General features: G+C 42.7%; 1 pseudogene; it reads left to right on the top strand.

Moving 5' to 3' along the window:
* Window positions 1-13,101: 13,101 nt before the first annotated feature.
* On the top strand, window positions 13,102-13,413 carry LOC114225555 (U6 snRNA-associated Sm-like protein LSm3 pseudogene; annotated as a pseudogene).
* Window positions 13,414-25,516: the final 12,103 nt, after the last annotated feature.

Below are 25,516 nucleotides of genomic sequence, written 5' to 3' on the forward strand. Positions count from 1 at the left end.
AAAACGCATTTCTTCTGCAGGCCCAGGCTGCCTCACGCCCCCACTCAGCCCACTGGGCCTGAGCTCAGAACAAGAAGGATTAGGGGAAAGAATTTGAAAGACCTACCTATTTTTTTAAATTTTATTTTATTATGTTATGTTCGTTACCATACAATACATCATTAGTTTTTGATGTGGTGATCCACGATTCATTGTTTTCGTATAAGGACCTACATAGATGTCATCCAGTGTTAGTTCTCCCTAGGAATAGATTCATTATAGTGTGGTGGGGCAACTGAAGAACAAAGACTGTATATCACTTGCCCAAGTTAGAATTTCCAACTCCGGAGTTCAATGGCAAGGAGAAGCCGTTGATAACTCATTTGCCCTTTATAACCTCCCGAAGCATCAGGCAACGCCCCACCCTGCCATGCCCCGCGGTCCTCTCTGCCAGGGTCCCTTTTGCGATGACTTGCTGTTGGATTTCCTCAGTGTGGTCAAAACCCGTGTGTTCAGCTATTAGCTGAACTGTCTTGTCTTTCCCCTCTGTGGCTGGCCAGCGGTTCAGCCAGTCTCTGGTCTTTAGATTTTCAGACATGCGTGAGGAAGCAGACCCTGGAGTCCCCAGCCGTCCAGGGACACATGGCAAACCCCCTGAAAAGTTCACTCAGCTCTATGTGAAGGAAACACCCCACACCCTGACAACTCTCCAAAGAAATTCTCTGTCTGATTTTTTCCTCTTTCAAGGATTTTTTATATACTTCAAGGTGGGCTCCGAGCTAAGACTCACAAGCTCTTAGCATTTCTTCCGTGGGTGGTATGACATCTACTGTTCTTAGCCTTGTGGGAACTTGGCCAAAACTGAAGACTCAGAAAGAACATTAGAAGCCACATTTAACATCCTGTGTTACATGCCAGAGGTAGTACTCTCTAATGCATAACTCTGTCTTTCGTGTTCTTCTTCCTCCACATTAATAATTAATGGAAGGAAGGATGGGGAGGAGAGACAAAAAGAAAAAGATAGAAAGGAAAAAGAGAAAATGCAAGAAAGAGGGGGTAGAAGGAGATGAAGGAGAGAGAGAGAGAAAAGGATCAGTTTGAGTATTGACCTCATCGATGTAACTAACGTGATAGGAAGCCCTCTTTGTGAATAATACATAATGGTTTATGAGGCTCTTTGTTGAATCTTTTAACAACAGTTTTTTAAAAAAGATGTTGTTAGCATTTTACAGATAAGGAAATGAAGAGGAATCTCAGGGTATCTCTAACTTGCAAAGGTGCTCACAAATGGAAGGGACAGCTTTCCACCAGATTGCTATTATTCCACAATCAACAAACATCTGAAGCCTTGTGCGTATTTGGTGCCTAGACTCTTGCACACCCATGGTTCTCCCTCTCTCTCTGGCCACTCCTGCTCAGTCTTGCCAGTTGGCCCTCATCCTCCCAACCTCTAAACACCTCTAAGCTCAGGTCTTAGACCTCTCTGCTGTCCTACCCCCACTCACTGCCTGGTTAAGCTCATCTGGATTGGTAGAGTTTAGTGTCATCTATCTGTGGGTGACTCCCAAAGTTACATCTCTGGTCCAACTCTCCCCACTATCCAGCCACTTTCTCACTCTCTCAAACATTAGATGTCCCAAGCTGGGCTCCTGCTATGCTGCCCTGAACCTACCTCTTTTTGTAGTCTTCCTCATTTTAGTAAGCGGTAAGTCCATTCTTACACTTGCTCAGAACAGAAACCTTGGAAGCATCTCTGGCTCCTTTCTTTCTCTCACGTCCTATATCTCCAATGCATCAGGCAGTCTTTCAAAGTCTATCTGGAATCCAACTACCTCTCATCACCCGCACCGCTGCACGTTGGTCCAAGTCATCAGCATCCCATCTGAACACCGCAGTAGCCCCCTGATTGGTCACCTTGCTTCTGCCCCAACCTCTTGAGCCTATATCCACATAGCAGCCCAGAGTCTGATCGTTTTCTTAAATGTTTTTATTTGTGTATAGTTGACACACAATGTTACCTTAGTGTCAGGTGTACAACATCGTGATTCAACTTCTTTATATGTTACGTTATGCTCACCTCAAGTGTAGCTACCATCTGTCACCATATATTGCTATTACAATATCATGGACTATATTCCCTGTGCTGTGCCCTTTATTCCTGTGACTTATTCATTCCATAACGGGAAGACTGTATCTCCCACTCCCCTTCACCCTTTTTGCCCAACACCCCATCCTCCTCCCCTCTGGCAACCATCCATTTGTTCTCTGTATTTAAGGTCTGATTCTGCTTTTTTGTTTGTTTATTCATTTGTTTTTTTAGATTCCACTTAGGAGTGAAATCATATGGTATTTGTCTTTCTTGGTCTGACTTATTCCACTTAGTAAAATGCCCTCTAGGTCCATCCTCATTGTCTCAAATGACATCATCTCAAGCTTTTTATGGCTGCCTAATATTGAGGCACCTTGGTGGCTCAGTCCTTAAGCATCTGCCTTCGGCTCAGGTCATGATCCCAGGGTCCTGGGATCGAGCCCCGCATCGGGCTCCCTGCTCCGCGGGAAGCCTGCTTCTCCCTCTCCCACTCCCCCTGCTTGTGTTCCCTCTCTCGCTGTCTCTCTCTGTCAAATAAATAAATAAATAATTTTTTAAAAAAGGCTGCCTAATATTCCTTTGTATAAATCTACCACGGCTTCCTTATTCATTAATCTATCTGTGAACATTAGTTTACCTCTTATCTTGGCTATTGTAAACAATGCTGCAAAAAACATAGGGGTGCACATATCTTTTTGAATTCGTGTTTTCATTTTCTTTGGGTAAATACCCAGTAGAGGAACTATTGGATCATATGGGATTTCTATTTTTAATATTTTGAGGAGTCTCCATACCGTTTTCCACAGTGGCTGCACCAATTTGCATTCCCACCAACAGTGCACAAGTATCCCTTTTCTCCACATCCTCGCCAACACTTGTTATCTCTTGTTTTTTTCATTTTAGCCACACTAAGAGGTATGAGATGGTATCTCATTGTCACAACCATAATGCGAATCAAAGTTTGATGCTTTTGAAATGCTAGTCAGATCATGTCAGAACTCTGCAGAAACCTCCCCCTGCCCAGTGATTCCTCATCATACTTGGAGTAAAACCCACATCCTTCTAAGATCTATCGGCACGCATGTGCGGACTACGAGCTTCCTCTCCAACCCCCTCGCCTACCATGTACTTGAATTCTCATGCCGCAGTTGCCTTGGCCTTCCCCGTCCCTTGAAACCACCACATCCGCCCCCACCTGACCACTTTGCATGTATTCTCTCTGTCAGGAATGCTCTTTTCCCACAAAATCACATAGCTTCTGGCCTTTACTTATGTGTCACCTTCTTGATGGGCCCCCCACCTCTGCCACTCTGTATCAGACACTGGTATACCACACCCCAGATCCTCTTGGTTTCTCCTATTTCCAGGGCTCTGGGCCACCCGTTCTGCCCCAGTTGCCACCGTAGCATCCAACCCAGTGGGGGTTCCCACCAACGTCATGTGGATACAACCCAGCAACCCCTCCCCTCGGCCCACACCATATGCCTCTTGCTTTACATTTCAGGGCTTCCCTACCTGTGCAAGGTAGCAGATGCCACAGGACCTCCCTACTGCCCACGTCTATGCAGCCCCAAATTGCAGAAGTTAACGCCCTGGTGGGTTACAGGAGCTCACAGCAAATCCTTCTCCCTTCCTCACTTCAGACAGAATGCCCTGAGACATAACGGTTCTGATGGCCTTTCAGAAGTCGGTCCTGGGAGATGCAGAAATCAGTTGCACTTGATGCCAAGCAGTGACTCCCATGGAATACCTTCTTGCATTGATTCTCCCCCCTTTCCTGCCTCACCACTCCTGTCCCTTGCTCTGACTTCCCTAGAATTTTCTCACCAACAAAGCACATAAGTTTTAGTTTTAGGTACTGTGTTCTGTGAAATGCACCTTCTAAAATGGTAAGCTCCTTCCTTTCCCAACACACACACACACACACACACACACACACACGCACGCACACACACACACACAGCTTCCTATCTCTTTCTCTTCTTTATTTTTTATCTTGGTACTTCTCATAATATACTATACCATATATACTGCTTTATTTCATTTACTGTTTGTCTCCTTGTCAAAATAGAATCTCCATGATTTTTTCTGTTTTGTTTACTGTTGCATCCCTAGCCTCTAAAATACAGTAGCTGCTCAATAAATATTTGTTGAATAAATGAGTATGAAAAGGAGCTCAATCTGAAAAAAAAAAAAACAAAACAGAAAAACAGAAAACCAATGTCTACATAACTGACAGGGAGAAGTAAGTGCTTGAGGCAAAACAGAACCAGAGATCATGCTGTGCAGAGGGCCTCATGGGAGAGCCTTGGAGCTCAATGACAGGCTAATTATTGCATGTCCTGGTGGGTGAGACAGTGTGGGGGTCCCACAGTGAAGTGACACTAGATTCACTTATGGTTTATGCTTATGAAACTGAATAAAACGAGCTTCAAGTATCTTGAAAGAAATATATTTTGCTTTCATCAGTTTTGATATTTTCCAAATCTTTAATGTAGACCTAATTTATATTGTTTTACATTTGGGGGTAAAGTGTACTATGACAGGGCGCCTGGGTGGCTCAGTTGGTTGGGTGACCGCCTTCGGCTCAGGTCATGATCCTGGAGTCCCGGGATCGAGTCCCACATTGGGCTCCCTGCTCAGCGGGGAGTCTGCTTCTCCCTCTGACCCTCCCCCCTCTCATGTGCTCTCTCTCTCTCAAATAAATAGATAAATAAAATCTTTAAAAAAAAAAGTGTACTATGACATCGGATAACCTCTTTGCTATTTAAAAAAAAAATTTCCTAGTAGTTTTATAATGTTCTACTTGCTTTTTACCCAGAAAATCACCTTTCATCAGAAGAAAATGCTAAAACTGTATCAAATGTTTCACAGGTTCAAGGCCGATATAAATAAATTCCGAATGGGAAGACTCACTTCACACATCGTCCTTGTGGGATTAGGAGGAGTTATCCTGCCTTTCACATCCCCTGCCAAGGCAAACAGAGGTGCCTTTCTGATCAGTTTGGAAATCAGCCATATCAAGAGGCTCTTACAGCAGTCAAGCAATATTTATTTGAAATACAGACTGCCTATGAAAGATCTAAAACCACTTGTCTACTGGAAACAAGATCAATACAAAATAATAGTATATTATGAGTGACTCTGACTCTACAGAACACTTTATTTTATCTTGAGCAGAGTACACTGCACCAGGAAACTTTCTAATGAAGGAATTAGTGCATTTCTGAAGAAAAGAAAATCTATTAGGGCTAGGATTTCAAATTGTTATTGCAAAAAAAATTGTTATTGCAGAAAAATCTACAGACATAGTATATCTAGATTTCAGCAAGACTTTTGACTAAGTCAGTCATGATACCCTCTCATGGACAACAAGGGGAAATGAAAGTCTTCCTCGTATAGCTAACGTTGAGGGTTACAGAGAGAAAACATTGTTACTATTATTATTATTTTATATAATTCCATTCTTGGTGGAGAATAGCTATTCTGTAAGTGGCAGTTATTAGTAGTAATTTTTTTTAGTCACTGAAATTGAAGTACTAACTGAAGATTATCATGTGTAAGATGAGTTAAATGCATCCGGGACCCCCTAGAGGGCAGAACTGGGCTTGTCACATCCCAGCTGAGGGACTAAGTCAGGGTGTAGGATTGGGATAAGCCTGCAGCTGGGACCCTTGCACACTGGTAGGTGAAATTAGTTTCAGGAGGGTGACTGGCCTGGGACAAGACCAGGTAAGAGCTCCTGGTCAGAAAACAGTCAAGCAGAAAGCAAATCAGTGGTCACATGGAGATGGGAGGTAGAAGGGGCCTGGGGAAACTTTGGGGAGTGATAGATACATTCATTATCTTGAATGTGGTGACAGCTTCATGGATGTATATGTGCGTCAAAACTCATCACACTGGGGCACCTTGGTGGCTCAGTCGGTTAAGCGTCTCCCTTCAGCTCGGGTCATGATCCCAAGAGCCTGCTTCTCCCTTTCCCTCTGCCTGCCGTTCCCCCTGCTGTGCTCTCTCTCTCTCTCTCTCTCTCTCTCTCTGTCAAATAAATAAATAAAATCTTTTTAAAAATTAAAAATATTTTTTAAAAAACTCCTCACACTGTTCACTTTACTTATGTTCAGTTTATGGTATATCACTTACACCTCAATAAAGATGGAAGGGAAAGGATACAAAGGGAGAGAAAAGGGAAGAGAAAAAGAAAGAATCAAGTCAAGGCAGGGATGTTAGGGAAGCTAGTCCTGGTCAGGAGCTGGTGGTCTCTCCAGCGTGAGATTGGAGTTAGTAGAGCTGAAGGCAAATGCAAAGGCGCAGACATGACCAGAGTGTTCTGACGTCCAGTCAGGATTGAGGGAGACCTTACTGGGTGAGCAAAACGAGTGTGTCTCTGACAGTTGCTATAACTTGATGCTTTTTCCTTGCAGATTTCTTCATGCCCCCCAACACTTAAAAGGGACTTCAGTCAGATCCAGGTAATGGAACTTACTGGGTACCCTATTCGAGTGCCATATCAGAAATGGCCGTCTTGGGAGATCGTGAGCCCCCGTCACTGGCAGCGTTGAAATGAATGTTGAGTGATCACCTGCCAGATATAGCAAACCATGCTGCCTAATCACCTAGGAAGCTGGGAAAATTCTTCTACTCCTACCCCTGTCCCAGAACTACTGAATCAGAATTTTCAGGGGGTGGAAACTGGATACCTTCTTTTTTTTTTTTTAACTCCCCGGGTGATTCTGAGGCAGCCTCTGTTTGGGATCTGCTGCTGTAGACTTGAACTCAACTATCACTATAGTTCTTTCTAATTCTAAGATTCTATGATCCAGTGAATAGCCAGACAAAAAGCCCCATGGAAAAATATTTCAAAGTGTGGGGACCCCAAGGGCCTGACTCCAAGCAGCAACAAATATGTGTAAATAGCTTAGCCTATCCAAACTGCGTTCATCCCTGAAGACTTGGTGAATGTATCCATTCTTCCTGCCCTCTTCCTAAGTCCCCTGTGGCCTCTTCTCCCTCTTCTGAGCTATCCATAGCACGGGAAATCCCAGCCTTTGTTTTAAGGGGAAAGGGGAAGGAGAGGTCACTTCTCTAGTGTTGTCTTGCATTGTCTATTGGGGGATTCAATAGACCCAATTAATAAAGCCCTGCATGCCAGCAAGTTACAAAGTAATTGAGAAATCAGACAAGGTGAAAGGGCATAGGAAGACCACTGCGGCATCTTCATTGTTGAGAAACCTGTTATTAGACCAGCAGAATTCACAGCATAATCCCATCACAGGCAGCACTGGGGAAGATGCTTTTCCATAAGACAGAGCCTGCCCTTTCACAATTTGTATCACAGAGGAGCAGAGCAAAGCAAGTGCCTTCTCTAAGCAGCCGAGCTCCCAAGGGGAACGGGAAATGAAGGGGTTTGGCTCTGTGCACCCAGTGTCTCCTTCATGGCTTTCCAATTAGAATATGTTCTTCCTCCTCTCTTGAGAGGGTTGGGTAGGGAGAAGCCAGCAGTGTTACATGGATGGACTCTCTCCATGTGAGATGAGCCCTCCAGGGTGGGAAGGAAGCCTTCCTGCCTCCCCCAACACTTTCTTATTCTTCCCTTGTATATATCTTGGCTCCTCAATGGACTTGTAAACAATCAAACACAGGGATTATGCATTGTCTTCTTTAGATGCTTTCTCCAACGTGCCTGGAGCTGTGCTGGGCATATTGTGGATTTCCAGGACAAAGAACCCAGAAACAAGAAACAAGAAACAGGGAGAGGGAGGGAAGAAAGGGGGAAACAGGTGATGGTGATTCGTAAGCATATCTGAAGGATGAGTGAAGCATGAGTGGTTTAGGGCTTTTAACTCAAAAGGCAGATGGCCTGAGTTCAAATCCTACTTCCACGCTTAACTAGCTCTATCACTCTGGGAAAGTTGCCAAAATTCTCTCATCTGTACCTACCACAGAGGGTTATTGTGAGCATGGGATAGACTTTGTCCAATCAAGGGGTTAGAACAGGATTGGTAAACTATGGCCTGCCGTCAATTGACCTATTGCCTGTTTTCATAAATAGAGTTTTATTGGAACCCAACCACATCCACCATTCATTTATATACTGCCCTCAACTGCCTTCACACTACAACGGCAGACTTGAGTAGTTGAAACAGTTCTTATGACCCACAAAGCCTGAAATATTTACTATCCTTTTTATAGAAAATTTGCTGACCAATCCTGGCTTAGAACACAAGAGCCCCATTCTTTATCCCTGAGAAGTAGAAGACTCGGTAGATGTGTCACCTCTTTAAAGTAGTCCTCAATTTTCGCAATTAGATTTGGGTACTTCCTCCCTTTTGTCATTCCTAGCACCTCCAACCCACTTTTACAGCACTTTTCACAGGGCATTGTCTCATTGGTCTTGGCTTCCTCCATTGAACACCGTGATACTTCAGACTGGGGCTCTGTCTTATTCATTGTTCTAGCCTAGTGCCTTAGACAGAACTGATCCCCAGGAAATGCTTGCTAAGTTAATGTATTAACCAGAAATATAGGCCCACACAGTATAAACCCTCAGAAACAAATGACTGCAAACCTACTAAGAGACAAAGGCTAGAGTTCTGAGCGATTCTCTCTGGACCGTGTCCCCACTGCTGTGACTGAGGCAGATTTCCAGGTCCTCGCTTTGCCTCCTTATTGCTCTTGTCCCACTTCCCAGTGTCTGGCTGTAGAGGTGCTGGAACAGTGGCAGCTCTGCCCAAACTGATCAGCTTGCAATCTACAACTGGCATCCCTTTTCATTCCGTGTGATGTCATCAGCTTTCCCTCCCACCCTCAGAAGTCCATGCCAAGACATGGTGGCCAAGAGGGCATCATCAGTCTTCGGGCTGATATTCCCTGTGGGAGCTGAGGAATGTTCCCACCCTTGCATTCCGTAGCAGGTGTGCGGGGGCATTCTTATCATGCTTCTTGTGGAGCTGCATCTGCTCCCAGTTTTCAGAGCTTCTGATCATTTTCATGACAAAATGTTAGCCTATATTTATCCATCACATCACCAAAGCTGGCCCTTGAAATTTCTCACCAGGAAACATTTGAGCTGTGCTGTTAACGAGCTCAGTGACCTCGGCACCTCCCTGATCCTTGAATTCTTCCTCTGTAAAAGGAGGGGAGATGGTCACAACCCCAACCCACCACCACCACCCCCCCAGGCTCTGACACACTGAGTGCCTCAATTAGGTCACATGAACCCTCAGTGCTAGAAATTCCTTTAAACCGGATTAGCAGCTGGTTCAGGCATTGACCTGCTGGAGGGGTAGGTGGTAGGTAGCTGGACGCCCCCACCTGTGAAGTCCCCTGCCTGTAGGATGCTGCCCTCTTGTCCTCCTACTGACAAGATCTTGCCCAAATCCTCAGCTCGTAGGTGAAATTCCTCAAAAAGCTTTGAGTAACCTGAGCTTTCCCAAGGCTCCCTGGGGCTCAAAGGTGAAGTTAATGTTTGCCTCCAAGCAAGAATTCATTAGCTGCTATTGCCAATCAGAGCTATTTTCTCTGAGCAGAAACGGACTCCCTGGAACTCTGCAGGTCACCAGGTCAACAGCTTAACATACAGACTCTGCAAACGCTGGTGGTATGGTCCACCCGAACTGGCAGGTAACACATAAGCTTCCTCTTCCAGCGCAATGGTCTGGCTGCCCATCAGGTACCAGCTAAAAAGCACCTGCCATGTCTTGCCAAAGAGACCAGCCGCATCAGATATCAGTTTGTAAATCTAAGATGGAACTAGGAACTTGAATACATCTCCTGGACATTCTGGCATACTCCCTCCCCAGCATGACCTGAAAGAAGAGCTTTTTTTTTTCCTTATAGCATTTTTATTCCCATAGGAATCAGTAAGTAGAAACGTATTTGTAAAGTAATGGGTAAAAATGATTACTGGGTTTTTAAAATGCTCTTTCTGATGTTCCAATTCACTCAATAGTGACAGTTACACTGACAGCCACATTTATTAATGATCCAGAGAAATCGTCTTTGCTTAACACTGCATTAAGCACTGTTTGAAAAGTAACATCCCTTGGATGGCTTTCCCCACGGTGTTCAGGGCATTTGCTACCCTGCCTCCACGGGAGCTGACAATGTTTTAGCAAAGTCGGCTCTTGATTATGGAATTCTATTTTGAGCAGAGAAAAATCTCAGGATGTGCATGGGAGTCTGCCTTGCCCAGATAAATAGGCCTGAAGGAATGTCCTAGGAAGAAGATGCTGGCCCGGGGTTTACTGCTGCAGCACACGTCGCACCAACGGACTTCATTTTAACTGGGGAAGGCCACCAAATGAGCTATTTTTAATTAAAACCCTCTGAACCTTACTTATTAAGATTTTTGGCACAGGCTGACAGTGGAATTTTTCCTGCATGGTCCTTTTGGGAGCTACTTCGATGGCTTTGGCAGAGAAATGACATATAAATAACATTTAGGGTTATTATTATTGGGCCAGGTTCTCATCCTGGGTAACTCTCTGGGAATTCTAACGCTCAGACTTGCTTGTTAGAAATACTATACTTTTCACCTTCCCCCAAGTGCATCAGGGATGAGGTAGTGTGGGGCTTGGGAAAGGGCATCATTTGGAAGATGCATTAATTGAAATCCCTTTGAAAGTCATTCTGTACCTCATTTTAAAAGTTCCCTATTTCAGGTAATTCATTCGTTCCCCCAAGTCTCCGGGGATGTAAGTAGCAGGCAGAGTAATGGAACACAGACTGAATTGTCCCAGTGGGGGACTAGGTTCTAGAACAAGTGACATTGATCTGCCTCAGAATAAGAAACCAGGACCCTTCACAGGGAGGCTACGCCTGTAGTCAGGTGGGACACCTTCAGGGACAGAGGAGAGAGGCGAGAGACTATTTCCAAAATTTAAGAGAAGAGTTTTTATTTAGGAGCATTGGTACTGCATCCTAGGCTACCACTGATTCACTCAAAATATTTGTGTCTGAGCGCTGTGAATTGTGCAAGACTGTTGAATCACAGATCTGTACTTCTGAAACAAATAACGCAACATATTTTAAGAAAAAAGAAAAAGAAGAAGATAGCAGGAGAGGAAGAATGAAGGGGAGTAAGTCAGAGGGGGAGACGAACCAGGAGAGAGGATGGACTCTGAAAAACAAACTGAGGGTTCTAGAGGGGAGGAGGTGGGGGGATGGGTTAGCCTGGTGATGGGTATTAAAGAGGGCACGTTCTGCATGGAGCACTGGGTGTTATGAACAAACAATGAATCATGGAACAGTACACCAAAACAAATGATGTAATATATGGTGATTAACATAACAATAAAAAATTAAAAAAAAAATTTGTGTCTGTACCATGTGGCAGGAACTGCCCTCTGTACTGATCCAGGGTAAGAAAGAGGACAGGCAAGGTCCCTGCTCTCTAGAAGCTCAAATTCTAGGGTGTGGAGTGGGGGAAGAGAAATGATAAATAAGCAAAAAGGCAAGCAAGCAAAATGTAAGATGAATTCAGAGAGGTAAAAAAGGAAAGGATGTAGTCAAGAAAACAGGAAACCATGATGGAAAGGTAGGCCAGTGGGAGCCAGCACAATGTGGATAGAGTGAGCAAGAAAGGCTTCTGGAAGGAGGTAACCTTTGAGCTAAGACTTACATAATGAGAAGCAGACAAACCTGGGAAGATCTGACTTTAGAGCTTTTGAGGCAGAAGGAACAACCAGGTGCAAATTCCCTTGGGCAAGAACATGCTTTTCAAGTTTCCAGGAGCAGAAAGAAGAGAGGTCTTGATGTAGCCAAGGGAATGAGTGGCAGGAGAGCTAGATAGGGGCTAGATCACCTCAGGCCGTGGTAAAAGATTTGGATTTTATTCTGTGAGCATGGGCAGCCATTACAGGTGCAGAGGAGACTACTTATTGCCTCTCATAGCCATCCTCTCGTTCCTTTTAGTTTTAGAAACCTTTTATCAGCCAGTGCCTACCCAGTCGTAAAGGACGTCTTCCAGCTATCTTTGGATAAATATGTTGCCGTGTAATTAAGATCTTGTCAGTGAGGTGTGAGCAAAAGTGATGTGTGCAACTTTGGGGCCTTGCTCTTAAAATGATTGGGTATGTATTCCCCCCGCCCCCGCTCTTCCCCCTCTCAGTGACTAGAACACAGATATATATGGCCGCACAGCCAGCTTTGACTTGGGAGCATGAGAGTAACACCCAACACTAAGGTGGACAAAAAGAGAGATGGAATCTGGATCCCTTCATGACTATATGCAGCTTGGCCACCTACCTGCCTTTTCCTTTGGCTTCTTTCCTTTGTTTGAGCAATTATATTTTGAGTTTCTGTTACACCAGCTTAGCCTACATCCTAATACAGAATGTTTTAAGGAGAAAAGTGACATGATCTGATTTATATTTCAAAGAAACCAATCTAAGTGCTATGTACATAAAGTGCTGGAAGAGGAGAAGAAGAGTGGATGCAATGAGACCGAAGGCCATCGCAGCAATCCAAACAAAAGGTACTGATAGCTTAGAGTACAGTAGCCACTCCACACACAGAGAGAAGTGAATAGATTTGGGATCAATTTTGCAAGTAGAGCCAAAAAGGTTTAGGGATGGATTAGATGGTTGAGAAAAGAATAATCAAGGTAACTCCTAGTTTGGGATCCTTTTGATGATTTTCCCACCTACACGGGATCTGAAGACAATTGAAAGTGGACCCCACTAGGGGTGCCTGGGTGGCTCGGTCGGTTAAGCGATTGCCTTCAGCTCAGGTCATGATTCCAGGGTCCTGGGATCGAGCCTCGCATCAGGCTCCCTGCTCAGCGGGAAGCCTTCTTCTCCCTCTGACCCTACCCCCTCTCGTGCTCTCTCTCTCTTTCAAATAAATAAATAAAATATTTTTTAAAAAGAAAGAAAGTGGACCCCACTAAAAGGACATCTCTACCATAGGAGCTACCCCAGGGATGGCAAACTTAGAGATGATCCATATCACAATTGGCAGCCTAAGAAACTGCTGTATAGAGCCAGGCATCACGCTCCACATTTGAGTTAAAAATACTTAAGATTGGGGTTTGAAACATGGCGGACGACGTGGACCAGCAACAAACTACCAACACTGTAGAAGAGCCCCTGGATCTCATCAGGCTCAGCCTGGATGAGCGAATTTATGTGAAAATGAGAAATGACAGAGAGCTTCGAGGCAGATTACATGCTTATGATCAGCATTTGAATATGATATTGGGAGATGTGGAAGAAACTGTGACTACTATAGAAATTGATGAGGAAACCTACAAAGAGATATATAAATCAACAAAACGGAATATTCCAATGCTTTTTGTCCAGGGAAATGGTGTTGTACTAGTTGCCCCTCCTTTAAGAGTTGGCTGAAACAAAGAATTTATCATGTATGGAATATAAGAGCTTTTGTATCATTGCCTCTTTAAATGTAGAAGACATTCGAAAGAGAAACCTGCGTAAATTTTGATATTAAGAAATGATCAAGGATTCTTCCACTCCTGAAATGAGTTGATTTGTGGACAACTAAAAAATTCTTAAGCTAAAGGGCATTTTAATTTTTTTCCAACCCTTTCAATAAATGTGATCACCAAGATGCAGAACTCTTTTTTTCAGGAATTGATTTGTTCTGTTGTTTTCTCAATTTCTGATTTTTTTCCTTTAAATTAAATTTGATGTTTCCTTTTTTGGTAAAAAAAAAAAATACTTAAGATTGGGGCACCTGGCTGGCTCAGTCAGTAAAGCATGTGACTCTTGATCTCAGGGTTCTAAGTTCAAGTCCCTCACTGGGTGTAGGGATTACTTAAAAATAAAATCTTCAAAAAATTTTTTCAATAAAGTATTTAAGATCATTTTGGTTGCAAGCAACAGAACCAACACTAATTTAAGATATCAAAATAATCTATTGGAAAGATTATGACATGACTTACAAAACCTGAGTACAGTCCTTTAAAAAGAAGCTAGAGCTACAATTGTGGTAAGCATAATATAATGTTTAAACCTGTGGGATCACTATGTTGAACATCTGAATCTAATATAACATTGTGTGTCAACTACATTCAAAAAAAGAACTAGAACTAAGGACTAGAAAGATAACAGGAACCAGAAAATACTCTCAACTCTATCCCTTAACAGACCACTTTTTCTGACTTCCTCTATATGTGATGAAGGATGGTGTCTCCATGGCTTCTGACTTTATATTACTTCTAGCAAATAGACTAAACCAATCTAGACACTTTGAGTCTCAATTCTAACCCCCTGGGAGTGAGAACTTGACTACTCTTGCTTGGGTCAAGGGTCCAGAAAACTCTAGTCAGGAGGACAGGAATAGTTTAAATATGGCAGCCTCCCCTCACCCTTGTGGAAAGGGCAGGTTATAGAGAGAGGGGTTTATAGAGCTGGGTAGACATCCCCCCAAAGCGCCATTCTAACAAGGTCTGTATTGAACACAAATATCAGTTTCATGAAGACATAGCACTGCAGGGCTCAAAAGCTCATTGAGAAGTATCCACCTCTAATGCAGAACCAAACTGAAATCATCCTGAGCCTTTAAATATTTTTCTTATTATTAAAGATATCTTGCACAGAACATTCCATGGCTTCCTTGAGGGCCATCGGTGGGGCTCACAAGTCTCATAACACTCTCTTCTTGTTTGTCACCTTTGTGCTTACCACAGCATATGTAAAACTTTTCTTGGTTTCTTCCCACTGGGAAGGAGGCAGTTGGTCTCCAATTCCACCCCTCAAAATAAGCGTCCAGGATGGACCCTGTGGCCCTAAACCAGCCCTGAACAAATCAGAGAGCCATGGATCCTACGTTTCCTTTCCTGGAAGCATCAGCGCTTCAAGTCATTGACCCCAGCTTCCTCCTCTCCTTGCCAGTCTGAAACACTCATTCTTTATTCTCGTCCAGGGCTCCCTCTCCCCACTTCTCTGAATAAAGTTGAAAATGGAGCTATAAGAACAGATATAGCAGCTCTTTATCTGTCGGAGAAAGATTAGCTAAGGATAGTTATGGGCCCCAGGCAAAGATAGGGATGCTGTCTGCCTCTTAAAGCCTTGATTGGGAGGATTTTATTGTTATTATAAAGATGCATTTTCTTTTAAAAGTTTAGACCTAAACTTCTTTTAGTCACAAGAGGTGATGTGCTGTTTTTCTTTTTCCTGTAAATTAAGACAATTTTAGTTTTAAGGCTGAAGCTTAACAGTGTGTGCAGTAAGGACTATGGGAAGTGAGTGGGGCCTTTGGGGAAAGCTTTCTCTCTGTCTATAGAGGGTACTCAACATCCGGAGCTTTGTGTCTCTTGATAATACACGCAGGCCACAACCCCTCTACCTCAGACAAGCCCACGGCAGGGGTCCAGGAATACTTTTTCCAAATGGTATGGCAGTGAAAAAATGACCTTTTGATACTCTTCCTATCTCAAGTTCCTCTGACTTGTTTATTAGGCAACTAATAATTATGATCAAATAGATATTACGTACAAAAAGTGCTCTAAAAGTGTAAGCTCATTATTTTTACTGGTTTTAAATTTTCACACCAGAGTTTCTGCTCACGATAGTCACAACCAGTTGTCATCATCTCTGTTCCTTTAACAAACAACCATCACAGGCTCCTGCTTTTTTTTCCACATGTTTTTATTGTGCTAAAACACACATAATATAAAATTTACTAGTTCAGCTATTTTTTTAAAGATTTTATTTATTTATTTGAGGGAGAGAGAGAAAGAGAGCAGGAGGAGCGGGAGATGCAAACTCCCCGCCGAGCAGGGAGCCTGACACAGGACTCGATCCCAGGACCCGGGGATCATGACCTGAGCCGAAGGCAGACGCTTAACCGACTGAGCCACCCAGGTGCCCCAGTTTAGCCATTTTAAAGTGTACAATTCAGTGGCATTAAGTACATTCACAGTGTGGCAAAACCATCACCAATATCTATTTCCAGAACTCTGTCATCATCTCAAATAGAAACTCTGTATCTATTAAACAATAACTCCCTGGGCACCTGGGTGGCTTAGTCGGTTAAGCGTCCGACTCTTGGTTTTGACTCAGGTCATGATCTCAGGGTTTTGAGATCGAGTCCCGCATCGGGCTCCAGGCACAGAGATTCTTTCCCTTCTCCCTCTCCCTCCCCCGCTGCTCCTTCCCCTTGCTCCTTCTCTCTCTCAAATAAAGAGCTCGCGCTTTCTCCCTCAAATAAATAAATAAATAAATAAATAAATAAATAAATAAAATCAATCTTAAAAAAAATAAACTATAACTTCCTATTTCCCCCTCCCTGCTCCCAGTAACCTCTATTGCACTCTCTGTCTCTATGAATTTGCCGATGCTAAGTACCTCATATGCATAGAGCCCCTATTTTCAATCTGCTTTCCAAATCAGGCACCATGCCTCCCCTGCCACACCAGCATACAAAGGCCAGAGACCATCCATTCTAAAGTGTGGTCTTTCAGTAAGAAGACCTTGCTCTCTGCACACCATCTTTTTTAATCCTTATAAAACCTTGCAAGCTCTGTTTTACAGTTGAGGGAAATGAGACTCCAGCAGATTAGATCACAAAGCCAGTAAGCAACAGCAAAGCCAGGATTCAACTCATGTTCTCTGAATAACAATTCCTGCTCTTAACCATTATGCCATCCTCCCTGGACCACCGACTATCAAAGTTGTATATCTGCCAGCCACTTGGCAACACAGAGTCGCTGTCTTCCAGATTCTTGCCAAGGATCAGTATCAAGGCCTCGGTGGTATCCAGTCTTTACACAAAGCCCAGGTTGGGAGAAATGTTGTTTACACAGAAGGTCCATGCCCTTTCCCGAGATACAGTATAGTACAGCAACTACATGTCCAGGCCCTGGAACCAGGCTGCTTGGGTTCACTAGCTGAGCAACCTTAGCCAACTTACTGAGCTCTCATGAGTAAGTTTCTATTTCAGTAAAATGGGCGTGATGATGATGATACCAATCTCACCGAGCACAGGTAAAATAAATGAAAGCATGGAGAGTGCTAAAAACAGTGCATTGTGCCTAGAAAATGTTGTATATGTGATAGCTCTTATGATTACCACTCATTTCAATAGCTCAGTGATTTTTACACCTTTTTGGTCATAGAGTCCTTGATGACAGTCACGTATCTCCGTATCACTTAGAATGCTTCCCTGGTATAAGCGACAAAACCATAACTCAAGTAGTCTTCAACTAGAAAAAAAATATCTAAAAATAGCTGAAATCTAGAGGTAAGCAGATTTCAGGTATGATGCAATCATTAATGAACGGTGTCATCAACAACCCACTTCTCTCTGTCACTCCGCTCTGTCATCTCAGGTTCCTCCCAAAGCTGGCTCCTGGGGGCATCGGGCTTCGGGTGGCAGCCAGAGCTCCATGCTTCCTGTTCAAATCTAGCAAGAGAGAAGGAATGAAGAAGCTCGTCTTTGTTATGATTAGGCCACTCAGTTCTCACCCCCACCAGCAGCCCCTGGCAGTTACCAGTGGAGTGCCAACAAGAGCCCCTCTTGGGGCTGAGAGTGGAGTGGCTGTCTCTACAAAACCCACGTTCCCCAAAAGACAAGACTAAGGGTAACAGCCCCAAATCTCCGTGTAGCAAAACCCAACACCCAAACCTGGCAGACAAGTTCAGAAGTTTCGGGGTCCCCAGGGTAAGTTTGCTGTGGTGGATAGTCTGAATGTTTTCCACGGATGAAGCCAGACTTCCAAGAAGCTGGATAAATGAAACAAATTGTTTTGGGCCTCTTAGAACCGCTGTTACCAAATTGCATGGCAGCATTATGCAATGGGTCTCTTCATCACTCCTACCAATGTTAGGGGAAATGTGCTTTTCCCGAATAACTCAATTGATTTTGGTTTATGGACAATGTGAAACACATATTTAACCGTGTTTCCCTCTCCCTTAGGCCTCTAGTCATCTTAGGTTTATGGTTTAATTAAAGGAAAAGGTAATATTGTTTTTTCCTATCCCTTGTTTTATTGTTTTCCTATCAGTAATTTTCCTTCCTCCTGACTCAATTAATTTTTTTGCTTTATATGTAAATTTTTATCCACCTAATTTCTTCATGGAAGAAAACAGGGCAATAAATAAATACATTAAAATACATTAAAATAGCCCAAAATATGGAAAAAGTATTTACACCCCATGTCAACCCCAGCATTATTAATAATTTCAAAATGTGAAGAAATATAGGTGTTAAGGGAGTAATTGAATAAATTATGGTATATTCATAAAATTAAATATACTGCAACTTAAAATTATGCTTATAAAAAATTATGTTTATAACTAGTTTGTGACAAAATGAAAAAATTATTTTCTTTTAATATTAGTTTTAAAAAAACAACAAGCAAAATTGACTATGGAGATTCAGTTTCCAACAAAACAGTAAACTGGACTAATACTGCCTCCTTCTACCATAAAAAATATAAAGGCTAGATTAATTTTTTAATAACTTTAAATACATAAATGAGATACTAAAATGAAAGGAAGAGAGAAAGGGAGGGAAGGAGGAAAGGAGGAAAGGATGAAGTGAAATCCCAAGTGACATAAATAAAACCGGGATTGAGAGCCAGAGGTGTTGTTGCTTGAAACCATACCATGGAAATTCAGGAGAACATCAGATCCAGATACATGCGTTGACCACTAAGAGCTAGGGCTTCTGTACCCATGTTGGGACAGAGGATACAGCTCTGAGACTGGACAAGGTAGGGGGTTAGAACTGAAATTTCTGCATCAAACCAGAATTCTTCCTCCATGAACGGTGGGAATAGACTCCACTGGCCCAGAAAAACATCAATGAAACTTTTCTCTTCCCATAATGGGAAGGAGGGGGCCTCCAAAAGCCTCTCAAGCCTTTTACACATAGATATGCAATGTCCAAATGTATTTTATGTACCAGGTGGTAATCCTGGGCTGAAAAACTAATGAAAAATTAGTCTCAGTTTGGTGAAATTTAGAAAAATCACATGTAAAATCCAGTCTGTGAAGACACTATCACAGATTGCCACAAAAAGCAAAAACCAGTGAAGGTGTATATATGATCTAAGCAATCAAAGCATATTCAATAAATAGAAGAATTTACATCACAATTAGAGCAAGAATAGCACAATCTTGGAGAAATTATAAGATAGATATGTTTTAAATTAGCAGATAAAATAAAGAATAGCCACATACTAAAAGAATTACATACTGTAATATTAAAAATCTAGCCAGTGAAAGTGAGAACCCAATAAAACTGGAGATTAGAATCAGCTAAAAAGAGAATTAATAACCTGAAAAATAAATATGAGGAAGTCATTTTGAATGTAGTACAGAAAATAGATGAAAACTAATGCAGAAATTTTAAGAATTTTAAAAAATAGAGAAGATTTATCTAAAAAAAGAACAAGAAATAGACTGATGTCTCATTAGCAAAAATAGAGACCAAATACAGTGCAATGACATCCTCAAAATATTCAGGAAATATAATTGTCAACACAGAATTATATACCTCGAGTAACTATTACTTAGAATGAAAGCAAAACAAAGCAAAGACAGAAAGAGTTTATCACTCACAGGCCATTGTTGAAAGAACTACTGAAGAAAGTTATTTAGTTAGAAATAAAGTAAACTTAGAAAATAGGAGTAGAACTCATAAAACATTATTGAGCAAATAAATTGGTAAATGCAGAGATAGATCTAAATAAACATCATCTGTAGAAACTACAGAAAAACAAAACACAAATATTATGCATAATAAAAATGACTAATTTAGGTAGTTTAAAAACAAACCAAACCAAATATTATATAATGACATGGATGATAGGTGACAGTCACCAGGATTAAAGCACTCTAAGATCCTTGTATTGTGCCAAGGAGGGTAGACATGTGGATGTTTGCTCTCTTAAATCAAGTACACAAGCTACAAGTTCAAGTGTGACAACTAAAATAATAGAAATAGAACACGTACTTCCAAATACACAAATATTCAAAATAAATATAAACATATTAAATTCACTCATTAAAAGACAGAGATTATCAGATTGTTTTTAAATATGCTTTATCTTCCTAGTGACTTTTCCCCCATAAATGTGTAACATTTATCTTTATCCCTACAAAAGTTTTTGCTTTTGTCCAGTATCTTAATCAACCATTCTTGATATTTTAGAATGTTCCCTCACGGCCTTTAGAAATTATATAAATATAGGTTAGTTTTTTCCAGAAAGGCCTCAATTTAGAAAAATGCCCATTTTGATATCTGAATAATATTAACATCCATTACCTTTTGATTCCTAGACCTCCTCCAACAATATGACATACATTTATCTTTGTAGACCTGGACACTATGTTTCAAAAGGAGGATATTTTTAGTAGGTATTGGTAAGTGCTCTTCATCAAGTTAAGGAAAGTGTTTTCCACTTGTAGTTGGTGAACAGTTTTTATTATGAATGACACTAATTTTATACCTTCGAATCATTAGAAGCTTTACAAGATATTTTGTCCTTCATCCCAAGTTCTATTCAGCATTGTCCTACAAGAGGTCTTATCCAATAGAGTGAGATTTAAAAACAGACATCAGAGAGCTACCTCGGTGGCTCAGTGGGTTAAGCGTCTGCCTTCGGCTCAGGTCATGATCCCAGGGTCCTGGGATCAAACACCACCTTGTGCTCCCTGCCCAGCGTGGAACCTGCTTCTCCCTCTCCCGCTCCCCCTGCTTATGCTCTTTCTCTCTCTCTCTGTAAAATAAATAAATAAAATCTTTTAAAAAAATAAAAAATAAGATAAAAACGGAAATCAGAGATAAATGGATTAAAAAGGAGAAAACAGCATTGTCATTATTTACAAGTAAAGTGCACTCTCTATGTAGAAAATCTTCAAGTGAACTATTAGAATTAGAAGCTATTTCAACACATGTGCTAAATACAACCACCATAAAAATGCAAACTGATGTATGATCTCTAATATCGCCCATGCCTAGAGGGATAAGTACATGTCCCAGTGTTAGAGTCAGCCTAAGAATTAACAGGTGGTACATATAATATTTACTATTATTCACAAACTAACATGGACATCCTCTTAAATCAAAGCCTTTCCAGAAAAAAAAAAAATACAACGTGTATACAATTTCTAAAAGCCATTAGGGAACATTCTAAAATGTCAAGAGGGGCTGACTCCAGGGAGTAAACATTTTTTTGGAGGGCTTTAATTTTCATCTCTATAATTATCTGTTTTACAAATTATCTACAATAAGCAGTAGTATTTTATAATCTGGGAGAAATATACTTTTTTTTTTAATAAAAGAAAGGCATTGGATCCAAACCCATATGGCAACCATATCTTACCTTCCCACCTCTCTACGGAGGCATTCTAATTATCCAGAGAATTCTTGCCATTCGTTTCATCTTACTTTAATCCTCATTTGAAAATAATTTTTTTCTCCATTCCTCAGTAGTATAGTAATTTTTCCTACTGTGCTTCCTATAAACTACATCACCAAATTATGTGATGTATTTTGGTCCAAAAGAGCCAAGATTATAGTAATACCTTACCCTAAAAATGCAGTATCTCACCCTTGCACAGCCCTTGATAGATGACATGGCAGAGAAATAGTGAGCAGAACCTGCTTTTAATACACAGTGTAGGTAATTGCTGGCATGGGAAGGTATCACCGTATCTAAAATCCCACCATTAAAATCTTTAGGTTATGCATTGCCCTCCTTTGTTTCCTTTTAAAGGTTTAATTCTGCTGGAAGGGACTAAGGCATTAAGAAGTTCTCCTGTTTAAAATCTCTCTCATAAGTGAAAGGGAGTAGAGGAGGTAAACGAAAGGAAAATATAATTTCTCAAAATTTGGACCAGGGCCACCTGATAGTGAGTTCCTGTCTTCCTGTGGCCAGGAAGGCTTTCAGGAAGATCAGAAGGTTGGCTCACCAAAGCTGACTTTCGCATGATAAGCTCATGTTACTTTCTCCTAAGAAAGGCTTTCTCAGATTTTCTGCCAGAGTCTATTCCTTAGAAACTATTACAATCCAATTTTTCAAAATTTGGACAAATCCTCCTAGTCTTACACCCACGTACTTGGCTCATAAACGTGAGTGAGAAAACCCATCTGGAAGCCTCTTTTGCTAGGTAGAAGTTCCTAGGATAGGGAAGTTTTCTTCATACTCCTCACCCTAGAGCAAGGGGTCCAATGCCCAGTGGAGCCGCAGGACCAGTCCAGCGCCCTCTGCTCCACCAAAGCTGCTGGAAGGGTCTGGACCATGCACAGGATGGTCCATGGTGTGTTTCTAGCTCCAGCCTCTCGCTCAACCCCCTAAGGCTTGGTCCATCATGGTTACCTCCTTGACCTCTTCAGGTTGTTATTTAGGTTACTTAGGTTAGGGATTCCCATTGATAGGCATAGAGAAGACTGTGAAACTCAGAAACTCTGAGTAAAACCTGACCATCTTAAGTGTTCTAATTTTTTTCAGGCCCCACTGAAGTTTAAAATAATTGGATATTTAGGGTCCTCTGGGTGCCTTCAGCTCAGGTCAAGATCCCAGGGTCCTGGCATGGAGCCCCACATCAGGCTCTCTGCTCAGCGGCAAGTCTGCTTCTCCCTCTCCCACTGCCCCTTCCCCCACTTGTGGGTGCGCTCTCTCTCTCTCTCTCTCTCTCTCTCTCACTCTCGCTCTCGCTCTCACTCCCCCTCAAATAAATAAACAAAATCTTTAAAAAAAATTATTGGAGATTTAGTCAATCACACAGCCATTTGATCAGCAGTCAAGCATCTCTCCATTGTAAGGCCCCTGCTAGGCTTTGGGAGTTGGAAGTGGATACAGCATCATTCCTGTTCAAAGACCTTCAGTGTCTACAAGGCAAAGATACAACAAATACAGCAAATAAGCATGAAATGAAGCAGCAAATGAAAAGTCTCACAGGAGAGTTCCACACCAACTTTGTGGCTGAGCTCCAGGGAGAGGTAGATGGGTTGGAATCCCAGATCCAATACTTCCTAGCTGTGTGACTTGGGCAATAATGTAACAGGCAACATGTATTGAGCATACTTTATATGCCAGACATTGTACAAAGCTCTCAAATACAAAACATGTATTATCTTATTTAATCCTTATAATAACCATAATAACCAATAAAAGGTGCTTTTGCCCATTGTACAGAATAAGAAACTGAGGACTAGAAGCAAGGCTGAGGTAGAATTTGGGGTGCAAGGTGTTTATGGAGGATCAGCACCTGTGAAGGGAAAGGGGAGAAAGCAGAACTGGGCAGAGGGAGAAGTTGAGCTTTGGTGAAGCCTAAACAAAGCCTCAGACAGGAGCTCTGGAGCCTGAGTATTGTCTGACAGGATGCCCCACACTGGGCTGAAATGGCTGGGTACTATAGACGCACCTCACTCAGTCACTAGACACAGACTGCCCCAGGAAGGACATAACCTCCAGTGAGGCAGCTCTCTACAGCTGAGGGAGACCCTGAAGGAGCCAACGGGGAGAGGCTGTTTGCTGACTACACTCCCACAGCTGGGCAGCAAGACCTGAGCGGCATCTCTTCGATGTCTACCCCAAGTACCTCCCCTGCCAAACCGTTACAAGGATTAGAAATAACATACGGAAAGTGCTTGGCAGATTGAAGTTGCTCCATACATCGTGACTTTTGTTATGCGACACAGAACCTGGGCAGGAAAACTGTGGTAACTCCTACAAGACATGATGCAGGGAAAACGTCAGCCACATTGACCAGACCTTAACTTTGTCACCCCTCTCAGCTGATGCTGAGGCCTGCCCCAGCTACAAAGGGCAGCACAGTGGTCGAGGGATGCGGCCAAAGGAGCTGCCACTTGCAGGGGCAGGTGGCTCAGTGAGAGAAAGGAAGGTCTGGTTTGTGGTGTAGTCTCAGATGGGGTTAGTTTGGTGAGATTTTAGTGGAAATATTCTGTAGGGATGCTATTCCTGAAAAAGTGCCTCAGGTAGGTGGCAGGTCACTTGTTATTCACCAGTGGGATGGGACCCGGTGAGGAGGTATTGCGGCAATTTGGGGATCTTCGTGGAAACTGAGCTCTGTAGGAGCCAAGGCGGTGTCTATGGGGACATCATGGTCAGGTCAAGAGGAACGGTGCTGGAACAGGAATTACTAAGCAAGTCCACGCTTGGCAATTACTCACAGTGAGATCAGTTCTGAAAATACAAAAGTAGCCATTGCGACAGTGAGGAATGAGCCTTTGGAACACATGTCCCACATTAGTAGAGGGAAGTCTGGCTGATGGATGTCATGGAGCCAGTCAGGGCAGTGGAAGCTAATTTACCTGAGGTGTATGACATTTGGAGACCACTGTTAATTTGGCTGTTAGTTTTAATGAGGAAAATGTGAAAGCCGGGTATTTCCGTACTTTTGCCTTCTTTTGTTCACGTTTGTGATATTAAAGTTTTCCGTGTTATCCTCCCAGTTACCGGACCTTGCTCCCATCAGAGAACTTCTGACAAACTCTCGGAACTGATGACCTATACCCTCAACCTCTGGTTCTCCTTCCGACACCTTCTTCACTCCTTACATATGGATTCTTGTACCATCACAACAGACATTATTCTCATTACAGGCACCAACAAGTTCCTTCAGGGGTCAAAAAGCAGGCTTGGGAGGGAAGGTAGTAGGTAAGGAGTGTAAAGAAAGAGCATGAAGTATCTGATGGAGGTGCCATCTTGGCCAACCCTTTGTAGAAGGACATTCTGCCCTTGGTATCTACTTTTCTACCCTGAGGATGAATTTTGCTTTCTTGTGGGATATCTGCAACCCCATCATTCCTCTGCCCTCTAAGCCAGGGGGCATCAGGAAACTTTCTGTCGGCCGCAGATGGGGCTATTGCTCTGACTGTCCTTCTCCCTGGTTAGCCAGGATTCCCAGGGAGAAGTACCTCAGCTACATTGACTCCGTACTCCTCCCTCCCACACCTCAGAAGAGAAGGCCTGCCCCTCCACTGTCACCTCAGGATTCTCGGATTCTGGAAAATGAAAAGGAGCTCCTCCTCACAGAAGTTAGCCCTCCCTGCTTTGGGTAGCCTCCCACCCACTCGTGCTAGGGCTTTTTCTCGCTCAAGAGATGCACCTTTTTCACAGAGGACCGTTCAGTTCTCGTCTGGTGACACGTAGGAGCTTCCTCCTGGGCCTGAAAGGTGAAACTGGAGAGTTGGCCCACATCCCACCACGGCTGGTTTCTTGGGGATGGTCTCCCAGGGTGATACCTCTGACTTAGGGCCCTGGCTCACAGGCAAAGGGCCGCAACCTCTGTGAGGCTGAGGCCTGTGTGTGAATTCTGAAGCCCCCCAAGTCTAAAGCTCTCAGACCACCATTCCCCGATCAAAGGAAATACTCAACTGACCATAAGTATGTAAGTTGCCTTGCTGCATTAAACCACATTACACAGAAATCCATCAGCCACCCTGAGCACAGCCATCCTCTGGGGTCTCCCTTACACAAGGATATTTTATCTTTTTTAATGAATAAAGATA

Source organism: Eumetopias jubatus, unplaced genomic scaffold (assembly GCF_037043125.1).
Source record: "Eumetopias jubatus isolate StellerSeaLion01/CBP00866 unplaced genomic scaffold, mEumJub1_p1.0 scaffold_2, whole genome shotgun sequence".
In the NCBI taxonomy this organism is placed as follows: domain Eukaryota; kingdom Metazoa; phylum Chordata; class Mammalia; order Carnivora; family Otariidae; genus Eumetopias; species Eumetopias jubatus.